At 52.0% G+C, this 15,151-nt stretch overlaps 1 pseudogene; it reads right to left on the minus strand.

Annotated features, from left to right (window-relative positions):
* Window positions 1-14,823, minus strand: part of LOC137463880 (zinc finger protein 271-like) — a 40,193-nt pseudogene extending 25,370 nt beyond the window's left edge.
* Between the last annotated feature and the right edge of the window lie 328 nt (window positions 14,824-15,151).

Here is a 15,151-nt window from a genome sequence, read left to right on the forward strand (position 1 = left end):
TGCAGGAATTGTCTGCAGGCTCCTGCAGTGCTTCGTGCTGCTCCCTTGCCAGAGGCACCCCAGGCCAGGGGGGCACATCTGGGCTGCTGTGTCTGGCTGTGGGGCTGCCTGTTCTGGGCAGTGAGGAGGGGCTGGAGAGGCTCTGCAGGACTGACAGGATGGGCTTTGGGGCTGTGAGGAGAAGCTGAGGGACCTGGGCTGCTGGAGCTTCTGAAGAGGAGGCCCAGGGCTCCTCCTGCAACTGCTCCCAGGGTGGTTTCAGAGAATCACAGAATCAGCAAGGCTGGAAAAGACCTTGGAGATCATCAAGTCCAACCTGTGCCTTGGCACCACCTTGTCTCCCCTGAGCCTCCTCTTCTCCAGGATAAGCAACCCCAGCTCCCTCAACAGCTCCTCACAGGACTTGTGCTCCAGACCCCTCACCAGAATTGTTGTGCTTCTCTGGACACGCTCCAGCCCCTCCATGTCCTTTCAAAATTGGGGGGCTCAGAACTGGACACAGCACTCGAGGTGCTGCCCAAGCAGTGCCCAGCACAGGGGAAGAATCACTGCCCTGCTCCTGCTGGCAACACAGTTCCTGATCCAGGCCAGGAACCATTGGCCTTCTGGGCCACCTGGGCACACGGCTGGCTCATGTCCAGCCTGCTGTGCATCAGTCCCTGCAGGTCCCTTTCTGCCTGGCTGCTGTCCAGCCCCTCTGTCCCCATCCTGTAGCGCCGCAGGGGTTGTTGTGGCCAAAGTGCAGGACCCAGCACTTGGACATGTTAAACCTCCCCTTGTTGGATTTGGACCCTGGATCCAGCCTGTCCAGGGCCCTGTGCAGAGCCCTCCTACCCTCCAGCAGATCAGCACTCCCGGCCAACTTGGTGTCACCACGGTTCCATGAGGCCCCAGAGTGTCCCAATGGTCTCCATGGTTCCATGAGGCCTCCCAGTGTCACAATGTCCCTTTGCTTCCATGGGACCCCTTGGTGTCACAAAGTCCCTTGGATCCTTGGGCCTGGCAGTGTCCCCATGGATCCTTGGTTCCATGAGGTCTGGCAGGGCAGCAATGCTCTCCTTGGTCCCACGGTGTCACAATGGCCTCTTGGTCCCAAGGGACACTGTTGTGGTCTGGGGTGGTGGCGGGCACAACTTTCCCTGAGAGTGTTTTGTGCTAACGGGCAGGAGCCACGAGAGCCCCAGCACACACAAACACACACACACAGAGCAGCTCGGCAGTGAAGACACGGGAGGGTCCGGGCATGGAGCTCCAGCGAGGGTTTGTGAGGGTCTGACGCTCAGCGGTCCAGGGGTTAAAGACAAAGACAAAGGAGGGTTTAGGGTATAAATGCAGGGAAAGAGGGGGTGGAGGAGAGCATCAGGGATCTGAGGGTTTAGGGGTGGTACACAGGGAAAGGGACTGATAGGGAATGCCAGGGTGGATAGGCGGGGACATAAACCAAGGGGAAGACAGGGAAGGGAGAATTTGCTAGAACATGAACATATGAGGGTAAAAGGGGTAGGAAAGGCCAACGGGTCAATGGGGAGGACAGAACTGGGACAAATTAACATAGTGCTGCAGAGCACCTTGGGGGAATCTTCTGTCCTCACCCTGAGCTGTGAGGGATGCCCGGAGCCTAAGGTGCATTTCTCCAGGGGATTGCTGTTGCCCTCTCCCCAGTAAGCTCGCAGGCCTCCACAAACACACACTGGAGATGTCTGGGGCTGGTCATCATTTCTCTGCTCTCCAGCACCGAGGCAATGGACTCTGGCACAGCTCTGAGCTCGTGCCCGTGGCAGCCACCCCTGGCAATGGGGCTCCATGGAGCTGCTCTCAGGAAACCCCCCAAGAGTTGGGGACTGCCCCAAAACTGTCTCAGGAGTGTGAGATACCCCGGGATCTCTTCATGAATGTAGACTATTCAAAAACTCACTCAATAATGGGCTCCCCCTATCTTAATCATCCCCAAACTTTGGCTGTCTCATTCCAGACTCCAGTCCACCTCCCCAGTCCCAACCCATCCCACCCATGCTGGACATCAAGACCCCCTTCCCAAGCTGGATTCCCCCATTTCACACCTCCCAAACCCGATCCCACCCATCCTGCCTCACCCAATGCCCATCTCACCCCTCCTGATTTGCATCCCACTTTGCCAAATCCCCTTCCAATCCAATTTCACCCTGAGAAGTGGTGGAATTGAGTCATTTTGGGGTGGGATTCAGTAGTTTTCAGTGGCATTGAGTGGTTTTGACATGACAGATAACCTTCTTGTCATTTGGAGTGCCAAGAAATAAGGACAACTAAACCAAATACCCCCCTCCCCCACCCCCATATCATCCTAAATGTCTCCCAGTATCGAAGATTCCCCAAAACGCAAGTAAAATGTGAGGCTTTAGATGCCTTTGGTGAATTTGTTCATTTTTACCCCAATTTTCTGTGTTTTGAAGAGAGGAAGATAAAAGATAATTAGCGGTGGTCCTGTAGAAGGGTGTAGTTTTCTCTGAAGATCTGGTGATAGAGTAGATGGGCCTGGTCTTCCTCTGGGAATCCAGCGGAGAAGAAGCTGCTCCTTTGGGAATCCAGCGAAGTGGCTGTTCTAATGTCCCAAAAATGCTGATTTTTTTGCAGGTAGGGATGCTTGGCTCTTCCCTCTGTGTGGAGCATCTCACAATGGGATGATGTAACCCCATCAGTCACACTGTGAGTCATTCAATGGCCCATGAACAGAAGATATCTCCCCAGAGGCAGACATTGTTCTTGGAAGAGATAAGAAAACTGCCCAGCTGAACAGAAGATACCTGCCCCACCTCCAACAGATGGCAAATAGAATATATGCTTATCTTACCAGCCAGGACAGAGACAGGGAGAGAGAAACAGAGCAGGCAAAGAGAGGCAGGAGAGAAAGGAGGACACAAACACAATCAGCTGAGAAGGTGGCACTCTGCAAACAGAACTGCAACTGATTGAAAATGAATGGGACAGAAAGAAATAATTGTGTAACTTTATTTCCTATCAAAATACAATTTCCTCCCTTTCTCAAAACCTCCTCCCGGTGTCATTCAGCAGGGCTGTCAGAAAGTTCTTTGTTCTGAGTGGATGTTCCAGGCTGCAGCCACAAGGAAACAGGGAATGGGGATTTTCCTGCTCCTGGGGAGTTTGACATCCTCGCTGAGGAGAGGAGGAGGCAGCAGAAGGAAAGGGCAGCTGGGCTTCACCCATCCTCAGGGAAGAAGCGGGGGGAAAAATCTCTTGTCACATCTGTAGCTGTTCCCACAGGGATGTGAAGGCTGATCCCTGACCCCCAAGGGTCACAGTCTGGGCTGCCCTAAGGGAACGCTCACCTGGTATTTAGGGGCAGTGTGGGAGCACCTGGATCTTGGAGCAACCAGCTGCCCCCCGTGTTTGGAGGTGCCTGAGGAGGGCTGGGACAATGCCAGGGACATCCTGCAGTGACATCCCCCCTGTCCTGCCCTGCGTGCGCTCAGTCCCAAATCTGACCCTGATCCTGGTCTCAATCTCACTCCACGTTCAGACACACTCACAGTTCTGTATTTAATCTCATCCCAGTGCCAGCCTCGTCTAGTCCCAGACCCAATCCCAACTCCAGCCCTAAAGCCAATCCCACATCTAGCCGTAACCCCAATCCCAGCTCTAATCCAAATCTCAGCCCCAACTCCAACCCCAGCCCCAGTTCCAGCCCCTTCCTAAACCCTCAGGCCCAAACCAAATCCCAGGTTCAGCCCTTCTGGGGGTTTGGGGGTGTCTCTGTCCCTCGGAGCCCGATGATGCTTGGGTGAGGTCACACAAGGGATGAGAGGGACAGAGACCCCCCCGGCCTCCCCAGGGATGAGAAGGTTGGAGAGCCCCCCCAGCCCCAAGTACACTCAGTGGTGGGAGGGACACAGAGCCCCTGGTCACCAGCCCTGCTCTTCCCACAAGTCACGTGGGATGAAAACACAAACAAATCCCAAACATGAATGAACTGACAATAGAAGCAATTCTGTGGCAATTCCAAGTTTCATCGGTTCCTGCACAGCTCCAGCTCAGCTGCTGGCAGGTTCTGAAAAAAGAAAAGTGGAAGTTCAGCCCAACAGAGGTTATTAAAAGGAAGGGAAAGCTCTGTGTAGCTGTCACAAAGGCGACAGGCACAAAGAGAATTATGATTCTCACATTTGGCAAGGCCTTCAAGCCTGTGAATTCGGGACTTAATTGGGAATTTAGCTACTTGAGCTGGGCTTCTTGTAGGACTTTTAGCAGCCTTGTGTTCCTCGCCTTGGGGTGAATGAACCTTGTCAGTCTCGCTGGTATAATTTCCTCCCTTTCCTGCAGTGATTTTAACAAACTTTTCAAGGAAGGACAACAAAATATTTTCTTTACACTGGCCACCCACAACAGCCATTTTCCTCATAAGTTCTCCCATAAGTATCTCAGAGAAAACTGTGTCCAAGTTTCCAAGAGTTCCTCCAGAAAGAGCTAGAACCTCCTCAGAGGAGGGAACCATGCTGTTGTCAAAGGCACTTGGAGTCAGAGAACAGTGTCCTGAACTCTCTGCACTGAAATAATGTCACAATCGGGTTAATAAAATTGTTAGAGAGATGCCTCTGCCCCAATTAGGGTTAAGGCTAACGAGACCAAATCCAAAGTGGATTTTATTGAACAGTAAATATGAGGTAGAGAGAGAGAGATGGAAAGAAGGAGAAAAGAGGGGAAAGCAAGAGAGTGACAGGGACAGAGACCTCCCCTGGGGTGGGCAAGTGTGACATTGTCCACTGTGTGCGGGGCCTTCCCAGGGTGGGGTTTTACACCTGAGCCAGTTTGGGTAAGGGGGGTGGTGTTCACCCCCCACCCCGAGCTGGGATTGCCTCACTGTTTCAGGGTGCAATGTAAGATGTAACCCAAAGTATGTTTTCAGTCACCATCTTCATAAACTGTGATAAACAGGTGGGGCAGTGTTCTTTATCTCTTCCATGGCTCAGCCCTGATAACGCCCTCCAGGGGCAATCTTCTGTTAATGGGCCATTGAGTGCCACTGCAGGACTGATAAAATTACATCATCCCATTGTGAGATGCTCCGCCCAGGGGGAGGAACCGAGCATTCCTACCTGGATAAAATCTCACCCTTCCAACACCAGGACCACCTTGCCTACTGGATTCCCAGAGGACAAGAGCTCCATAACAACCACTGGACCTTCAGAGAAAGACCAGACCCTTCCACAGGATCCCTGCTTCGACAGAATCATGTAATCGTTCCAACAGGACTGCAGCCACCATTTCATCAAACTGCTACCACCACCCGAACCAACGGGGTGTCAGGTTAGATCCTGACTGCCAGATTAAGTCAGTGTTTCTGTATCATTGCCTTGACCTTGATTTTCTTATTAAATTGTAATTTAGGCATAAATTCCCCCCCTGGTTTGCCCCAAACCAGTACAAAACTCAATGTGCTCACCCCTTGTTTTCTTCAGAAAAGAAAATGTCCCATCCCCAGACCTTCCCCACATGGAGGAGGAGGCTGCGAGGAAGAGGAAGGAGCCCTGGGACACCCAGGCAGGTGAGGAGGAAGTCAGTGCCCCTTTCCCCCTCTCTCCTGCTCCATCTCCCAGCCCAGCACGACCCCCGGCTGCAGAAGAGCCCCGCTGCCTGTGCCGTCCTGCCGGGGACGCACTGGGAGGAATCTCCTTGCCCTTCCCTGTTGCACGGAGGCAAATCCCATCCGCTCCTTGTCCTTCCTCCCCCAGAGCAGGAGCTGAGGATGGAGAGCAGGGAGGACAAATCCCCGGAGCAGAACCTCGTGGAAGAGGCCGTTTTGAGCGGCTCCACAGCGCAAGAACCCAATGGGGAGGAAAAGCCCCGGAGATGCCGCACGAGGAGGGGCTGCAAACGCAGATCGCTGGGATCTGAGGAGGAAAGACCCACCCTGGGGCAGGCAGGTGGACAGAGAGCTCCAGCCAGAGCTCAGAGCTGGTGGTCCATGAGCAGGTTCATGACGGGAAGACACTCTACGAGTGCTTGGAGTGTGGGAAGAACTTCAGGAGGAGCTACAACCTGGTCCGTCACCAGATGATCCACACTGGGGAATGGCTCTATGAGTGTGAGGAGTGTGGGAAGGGCTTCAGAGATAGGTCCGACCTGACTGTCCACCAGAGGATCCACACCGGGGAGAAGCCCTACGCGTGTGGCGAGTGTGGGAAGGCCTTCAGAGACAGGTCCAGCCTGATTGCCCACCTGAAGATGCACAGCGGGAAGAGGCCCTACGAGTGTCCCAAGTGTCAAAAGAGGTTTCAGACCAGCTCCATTCTCCTTAATCACCAGTGGATTCACACCGAGGAGAGGCCCTTCTGCTGCCCTGACTGCGGGAAGGGCTTCAAGCGCAACTCCCACCTCGTCAGGCACCAGCACATCCACACCAGGGAGAGGCCCTGTCAGTGTCCCCAGTGTGGGAAGAGCTTCTCCAGCAGCTCTCACTTGACCAGACACCAACGGAGGCACAGGTAAGGGAAGCCCTGCGAGTGCCCCGAGTGCGGGAAGAGCTTCGTGCGCTGCTCCAGCTCCATCCCCCACTGCAGGACCCACGTTGTTCAGAGCCCTGGTGACCCACATTCCCAGTGATCCCTGCTGAGAAGACAGCTGGCTGGTGGTCTCCACGTCCTCCTGAACATCCATCAGGACTCTGATCTATACCGGTAATTCATTGGGAAGAAGTGATTTGTTGACTTTACACCCCATAAAATCTCACCTGCTCTGTCCAGTTATTTCTTCTGGTGGCATCAACGAAAACTGGGGTGAAAATAAAGAAGCTAAACAAAGAGATCGAAAGCTGCACCCTTTACTGGGATTTGGGGGGTGAATTTGGGGTTGGTTCAAGGCAATATTTGGGTGAATTTGGGTGTTCTGAGGTTGTCAAAGCCAGATGACATGGCCATCATCTCATAGGTGTGCCAGCAGAACATGCCCACCTGAGACCAGCTGTTCTCCAGGAATTCTGGTTGTCTGTCCCAGTGTCTGGCCTGGGTCTCTCCATTTGAGATGCCCTCCCAAAGTGCCCAGATTGCTGCTCAAGTGCCTGAGCTGCTGTGGGCTGTGGATGTTCCTGTCCACCAACCTCTCCTGGTCAGTGCCATGAGGGGTGGGAGGGGGTTTAGGGGCTCCTGGGGGGACTGGGAAAGGCTTCTGTCAATCTTGTGGGCATTTGTGGTGCTGGGAAGGGGCTTGGCAGGGTCTGTGAGGGAGGTTTGGGTCCCTGACAAGGCTGTGTGGCTTGGAGAGAATTTGGGTGGGTCTTTGGGGAGATGGAAAGGGGTTTGGCTGGTTCTTGGGGTCATTTATCTTGCAGGGAGTGGTTGAGGGTGTCCTGGCTGGGAGCTGTGGGATGGTTGAGGTGTCCGGGAGTAGCTGTGGGGCTGGGAGGGGTTTTTTGGGTGGTCGTGACCCCCCAGAACCCCAAAGCAGCCACCAGACCCCACTCCCCCAAGATACTTCCAGGGGTTGGGGTCCCCATGTTGATGTTCATCCTCCTGGTGCTGCAGGAGAAGGTGAGGGGGATCCCCAGGGGATGTGTGTGTCCCCCCCAGAGCATGGGGGAACCCCCCCATCAGTAAAAAGGTGATCCCCATCTGGGAAGAATGATTGGCATCTGACTCCAATGATTTCAGAAGGCTAATTAAGTACTTTATTATGCTATAATATACCATAACTATATTACACTGACAGGAGCTATCATTAAATACAAAAAACCCGTGACTCCCTGCCGAGAGTCTGGACACAGCTGTTGGATCCAATTGGTCCATGAATCCAAACAACCATCACCAGAATCCAATCAAGCACTCACCTTGGGCATACAATCTCCATACCACATTCCATGTGAGCACAAACAAACGGAGCGGATAAGAATTGTTCCCTCTTGTTCTCTCTGTGCTTCTCCAGGAAAAATCCTGAGAGAGAGAATTATGTCTCTCTGTTCAGAGAATGTGATTGCCACATCTCCCTGTGTTTATTATAATAAAAAAAAGGAAGGAGCTGTGTTTGCAATTCTTCTGCAGGGCCCTTGCAGAAGAGAGAGCAAACACATCTCCAGAGGTTCCCTTAACAATTTGCTGGTTGTCAATCAGAACCTCAATCAAGTGCTGATGTAGAATGATCAAGGAGGTAGTTTACCTGTAGAACATCTACTTCTATCAAATCTCTAAAACAAGGCTTACAATATAAGAAACCCAAACAACAAGGCAAAGAATGCTCATGTTTCAAAGTCCAAACAGCTGAGTTTCAGGAGAAGGTCCATTGACTGGAGATGTTGATCTTTGACATCCTTGAAGGTCCTTCTCAGTCCTGAAACAGAGAACGGTTAAATCCTGAAACAGAGAACTGCTTAAGAAAGTCCAACAACTATTAGAAATCCATCTGAGGTGACATCATATAATTATCAAGCACTAAAACACTGACTGTCATCCCAGAGTCTGCAACAGTGTCCAGGATTGAGAAGCAGGATGTTTTCTATTGCCATCTGTGCAGCAGTTGTCTTCTGGGCAGTTTTCCTTATCTCCTGTTAATGGCCCATCAACGTCTTGCCACACGACTCAGAGATAACTCCCTCCAGGAGCAGTTTCTGTTTAACAGGTGATCAAGGACCCACTGCATGACTGGGAATGACATCAGCCCACTGTGAGATGCTCCGCCCAGGGGGGAGGAGCTAAGCATTCCCACCTGGATATATTCTGGGATTTTTGGACAGGCAGGCAGCCTTCCCAAAGGTTTCCAAGAAGACACAGCTGGGATTTCCACTGGACGACTACACTTTTTTTACAGGACCACTGCTCCAACAGAAACCACATCTGCCACTCCAAGAGGACTGCAGCCACTCCAGTTTGGACTGCTACCAACACACTTGCCAAAGGGGTGTCAGGCTGTATTCTGACTTTGTCAGTGGTCTTCCGTCTGTATTAATTGCATGTATTTTGTTTCCTTTCCCTTTTTCCAATAAGTTGTATTTCTGACTTGTAAACTCTCACTGGTTTTGCTTTCAAACCAGAACAAACTGCTGATAAACCTCAAATCAGCAGAGTTGGAAAATCACCTCCAGATCATCATTCTCAAACTCCCGTTGATTTGGATGCAGAAAACATCTGGGTTCATCATCAACCATCCCCCACCCAGATGGAGTCAGGACCTGGCCACAGCCCCAGCTCTAATTGGATGGTTTATAGAAATACCTTTTCTGTGCAAAACCCACCACCAAATTCATAAGAACTGAGAAAATCTCTGGAATGCCATGGCCACAGCCTTTAATTCAACCACTTGGGCTGAGGCTAGCTCGTGGCTTTCCAGTACTTTGAGGTGGTAGCTCTTTCCACCTTTCTATTTTGTTTTTCAGAATGGCCAGCAGCAGCAGTGGCAGATCTTAGGACCCTGCGGTGCTGGGCGGGGCGAGGGACCCAGTCCGGGTGGGTGGACCAAGGAGCCCAGACCCTGTGGTGGTGGTGGGGGGGGTCTTTGTTTTCACAACCCGCCCCCACCATGCTGCCAGTGTCACGGCAACTCCTCCAGCATTTCTTTCCTCCCTCATCCCACGCGGGCGGGTAGTTTTTGACCCTTTACCTGCAGCAGTAAGCACTGTCAGTCCAGACACTGGACTCTCAGATCTCCATGGTCTGTCTTCCAGACTTTGATGCTCCAACAAGGATAACATCCGGTGCCATGGATACGTATTGTGAACCTTTCCCCCATAATCAGTGAGAGCTATTTGTAAGGGTACAGAATGCCTAATTCCCCATTCCAAATACCAATTAGCTAACGGTACTACAATTGTATTTGGTTCCTGACCCCAAATTTCTAAGACCCTTCCCCGGCCTTTCATGATTAATTGAGCAAATAGTTCTAGGCGAGTGCTAATAGTTCTAGGCTGTTTCACAGGTAAAAATACCCATTCCAAAATAGTTAAAGGGTTAGCCCGTGTCTGTGTCCACTGACAAATCAAGGCAAAAGGATGCTTAGCATACTGGTCACCGTCTTTACTCTGATTGATGATCATCAATTGGACCGGAACATCCTCGATCAGATGATGTGCGTGTGCTGGAGCAGCCTTTGAGGCTATGTGATCCAAGGCTTGCTGTTGTCTCTTCTCTAGGGTCCGGCGTTCATCTGCCCGAGATGAAGTACCTAATAACTGTATTAAAGGTTCAAGTTCTCCGTTAGTTATTCCACAAATAGTTCTAATCCATTGGATATCTCCCACCAATTCCTGGACATCATGTAGAGTTTTAATTGCAGAAGTAATGGTGATTTTCTGTGGTCTCACTAAAGACTGATCAATCTGCCACCCAAGATACTTCCAAGAAGCAGAATTTTGTACCTTTTCAGGGGCAGTTTTTAATCCCCTTTTCTCTAACAAAGCTGTCATGGTTGCCAACACAGTTACGAAGTCCAATTGTTTCCCAGCCACTAGGATATCATCCATATAATGATAGCTGATACACTCAGGAAATCGTTGCCTAACTGGTTCTAATGCCCAGGCAACATAAATCTGACAAATAGTGGGTGAGTTACGCATCTCCTGGGGCAAAACTGTCCATTCATACCTTTTGTACAGCGCTGCTTTGTTAATGGAAGGAACAGAAAATGCGAAATTATCAGTATCTTCTGGATGCAGGGGAATGGTGAAAAAACAATCCTTAAGATCAATGATCAATAGATCCCATGACTTGGGTATCATTGTAGGAGACGGAAGGCCAGGTTGCAATGCACCCATACTTAGCATTACTGCGTTAACAGCACATAAATCATGTAGCAAGCTCCATTTCCCATTCTTTTTTGGGATGATAAAAATTGGTGTGTTCCATGGGCTAGGTGGTGGCTTTATGTGTCCTGCATCAAGTTGTTCCTGTACTAATTGTTGGACTTTATGCAGCTTTTCCTTTGCCAGCGGCCACTGATCAACCCACATGGATGTATCAGTGGTCCAGCTAATTTTGAGGATTGGCTGCCCACCAGTGGCTGCTGCTAAAAAGGCTGTGTAACAATGGTAGCTTTTAATCGACTTAGCAAATCCCTACCAAGTAAACCCAACAAGTTACCTGGAGTTTGCATGACACAAGGCCTTGTGGAGACACTTACTCCATCTGGGAAGGTAAAGGTAATTACTTCTCTGCTCTGCTGAGTTGCCTGGCTCCCTCCGATTCCTGCAATGCCTAGAACAGGATTAACCACTGGCCAATTCTTAGGCCATATTGTGTTTGAAATCATGGTTACGTCTGCTCCGGTATCGATTGTGAGCTTCTTAGTAATGGAATTACCACTGGGATGTGTCAAAGTTACCTGTTTGTCTGGTTTACCTCTTGTGATGTCCATGGCCCAATATACTTCGGGTTACCTGTAGAACCAAAGCCGCCTGTTCCCCACTCCTTTAATCCTGTACAGGGGACACAAGGCTTAAAAGGAACAAGTTGGGCAATTTGTGATCCTTTAGGAATAGATACAGGAGGGGAAAATGTCCTAACCATAATTTTGATAACCCCTTGATAGTCTGCATCAATAACCCCAGGAATTATATCCAGTCCTTTTTTGCTAGCAGATGATCTCCCTAACAGGAAAGCAGTAAGCCCATTCCCCAAGGGTCCCTTTACACTAGTCTTTATCAGATGTATGGCAGAGTCTGTGATGGTGACATCTACTGCAGGTTCCATGTCCACTCTGGCACTTCCAGAAGTTGCTGACTGGAGCAAGTAAAGTCCTCCTGTGGTTGCTGAGCTATCCATGCAGCTCCCCGAGCCTGTGTCTTCGCACGCGGGGCCGCACTCCACTGTCCGTTTCCCTGGAACCGACATTCTTTAGTATTGTGATTATCTTTTCTGCAGATGGAACAAAACCTTTTCATTGCTGCAGAGCGGCACTGACTCCTGGCATGTCCAATTTTACTGCACCCAAAGCACATAATGCTCTTCCCTTCTGCTTTCTTTTGCAGTTTAAAAAGCAGTGGTGTTACTGCACCCTGTTGTCATGATCCGCTTGTGCGGGGTGTTGTGATGATTCTTTACACCGATCCCAAACGTGCAAAAAGGCAAACAACAAGGGACTATCAGTGAATCACAAAGAATGCACCTTTATTAGGGGCAAAACAGTAAATGCGATAGTGGGGATCTGAAAGGAGATAAAAGGATACAGAGAGAGAGAGAAGAGGGGGATGGGAATAGCTACCAACACAGGTGAGATCCTCAGTGGTCCGGACGATGGGGATCCGTCTGTCGTGTCGGGGAAGTCTTCAAAGTTCTGGTCAACTCAGGGGTCCAGTTCTAGTCCACAGAGGAAAGAGGGGGGAACATGCAGGACAATGAGAGTCCATTGTGATTGCTGTGGGGGAACAGGTGAGTCCACTGAAACCATCAAAGCAAGGCGAACACAATGAAGAATAAGTCCATTGAAATTACTGAAGGGAAGCCCGTCATGTCAGTAGTGGTCAGACCACCTTTTTCTCCCCCTCCTCCCTGTAGTAGGGGTCTCAGTCTCAGTCCTTGGGAGGAGGGTTCCCAGTATTTGTCCATTTGTCACGGTGGTAACGAGGCAGGTGAGGGGTCTTCAATGAAGGACCACGGGAGTCACCCCAAAAGTTCATTCGGCTTAAAGGAGGAGAGTGGGCAAAGATGCAGTAGGCTGTTCCTTGCTGGGTCCATGCCAGGTCCTTGCCGATTCCTTGCCAAGTCCTTGCCAACTCCTTGCCAAGTCCTTGTTTGGAACAGCTAACATAATGGTGCAGCAGCTGCACCTGCACTGCTGCTCTCTCCAAGCTGGAACTGCAGTGAGAAGGGGTTTCTCCTCGTGGCAATCGGTAGGCAAATGTGGGGGCTTGAGACGGCCTCTTACACACCTATGAGATGATGGCCATGTCGTCTGGCTTTGACAACCTCAGAACACCCAAATTCACCCAAATATTGCCTTGAACCAACCCCAAATTCACCCCCCAAATCCCAGTAAAGGGTGCAGCTTTCGATCTCTTTGTTTAGTTTCTTTATTTTCACCCCAGTTTTCGTTGATGCCACCAGAAGAAATAACTGGACAGAGCAGGTGAGATTTTATGGGGTGTAAAGTCAACAAATCACTTCTTCCCAATGAATTACCGGTATAGATCAGAGTCCTGATAGATGTTCCTGCCCCTGCGTTCATCCAGGTGCCTATAGAGATCAAGGAGGACGTGGAGACCACCAGCCAGCTGTCTTCTCAGCAGGGATCACTGGGAATGTGGGTCACCAGGGCTCTGAACAATGTGGGTCCTCTGATGGGGGATGTAGTTGGAGCAGTGCAAAAAGCTCTTACTGCAGCTGGGGCACTCGCAAGGGCTTCCTTACCTGTGCCTCCGTTGGTGTCTGGTCAAGTGAGAGCTCCTGGAGAAGCTCTTCCCACACTGGGGACACTCATAGGGCCTCTCCCCGGTGTGGATGCGCCAGTGCCTGACGAGGTGGGAGTTGAGCTTGAAGCCCATCCCGCAGTCGGGGCAGTGGAAGGGCCTCTCCTCGGTGTGAATCCGCTTATGCTTGAGGAGACTGCAGCTGGTCTGAAACCTCTTTTGACACTTGGGACATTCACAGGGCTTCTTGCCAGTGCGGATCCTCAGGTGGGCAATCAGGCTGGACCTGTATCTAAAGGCCTTCCCAAACTCGGCACACGCGTAGGGCTCTTCCCCTGTGTGGATCCTCAGGTGGACAACCAGGTCGGACCTATCACTGAAGCCCTTCCCTCTCCCCAGTGTGGATCCTCTGGTGCTGGATCAGCTGGTAGATCCACCTGAAGCTCTTCCCACATTCCGAGAACTTGTAGAGCTTCTCCCCATCATCAACCTGCTCATTGACCACCAGTTGCGAGCTCTGACAACATCTCCGGCTGCCTCCCGGTCCAGGGTGGGTTTTCCTCCTCAGACCCCCGCATTCTGCGTTTGCAGCCCCTCCTCATGTGGCATCTCCGGGATTTTCCTCCCCATTGGGTTCCTGCGCCGTGGAGCTGCTCAAAACAGCCTCTTCCACGAGGTTCTGCCGAGGATTTGTCCTCCCTGCTCTCCATCCTCAGCTCCTGCTCTGGGGGAGGAAGGACAAGGACAGGGTCTTCCTCTTCCTCGCAGCCTCCCAGCAGCTGGGAATGGGAAATCCTGCCTTGGGAAAAACAAGGGATGAGCACAGTGAGTTTGAAGGTCCCTCTGCCCAAGTCCATCTCTAGAAGTCCCCGGCCACCTGGGCTCCATAAAAACCTCCCAAACACCAAGATTCAGCCCTGAAAAAGCCTCCCAGGAGTTCCCCGTCCCTGCTCCCTCCCCTTTGCTGTTCGGGGTTCTGAGCAGTCCCAGGAGCACAGGGCAGAGGCAAAGCAAGGTGGGGAGGAGAAAGAGCGGGGACGAGATTGCCCTTGAAAGGCAGAGGCGCTCTGGGGCCCGCTCCTGGCCAGGGAGCCGGCCCAGAGCCGTCCCCTGCTCGCCGGGGCCTTGAGGGGCAGCTGTCCAGCTGGGCCAAGGTGTGCCAGCAGCTCCAGCCGTGCTGGGGAGCCTTGCCAGCTCTGGGCCCTGCTGTGCAGGAGGGTCCCAGGGTGCCACTGGCAGCTGGGGGCTTCAGCCACTCCTCTCTCCAAAGGTGCTCCTGCCCATCTTCAGAAGACGAGCCTAACAACTCAGGCAGAGAGAACTCGAGCCATGTTCCCAGCTCTTCACTTCTGTCCCCATCTGCCCTGCCGCAGCTGCAGCACCATCTTGAGCCCTTCCCAAAACTCACCCTCCACAAGGAGACCCTCTGCCCCGGAGCCCCCTGGTCCTGTTCCCCAACCACGACTGAAGGTGGGCAGGCCCTGTCTGCCAGGGCAGGGCTTGGCCCACATTTTCCCTTCAAATAAAGAAGTAGAGTTGTCAGAGATATGTCCAGGTGGTGCCAGCAGCAAAGCCCACCCGGCAGCAGCACTGGCTGAGCTCCATGGCCAGGAGCAGCCGTGGACGCCCACGGTGAGGGCAGGCAGGAGCCAGGCAGGGGCCGCTGTGAGCAGCAGCGGGGCCCCGAGGGGCTGGGGGAGCCCATGCTGAGCGTCCCTGGGCTGAGGGCACATTTCCTTCAGTGGGATCATCTAGGCCTGAACTTCCTGAGGCACACAGGGATGTTTTGAGGTCTCTGCTGAGGTGTGCAGGGATCCCTCATGAGGCACACAGGGATGT

The sequence above is a fragment of the Anomalospiza imberbis genome, chromosome 31, assembly GCF_031753505.1.
Source record: "Anomalospiza imberbis isolate Cuckoo-Finch-1a 21T00152 chromosome 31, ASM3175350v1, whole genome shotgun sequence".
Lineage (NCBI taxonomy): Eukaryota > Metazoa > Chordata > Aves > Passeriformes > Viduidae > Anomalospiza > Anomalospiza imberbis.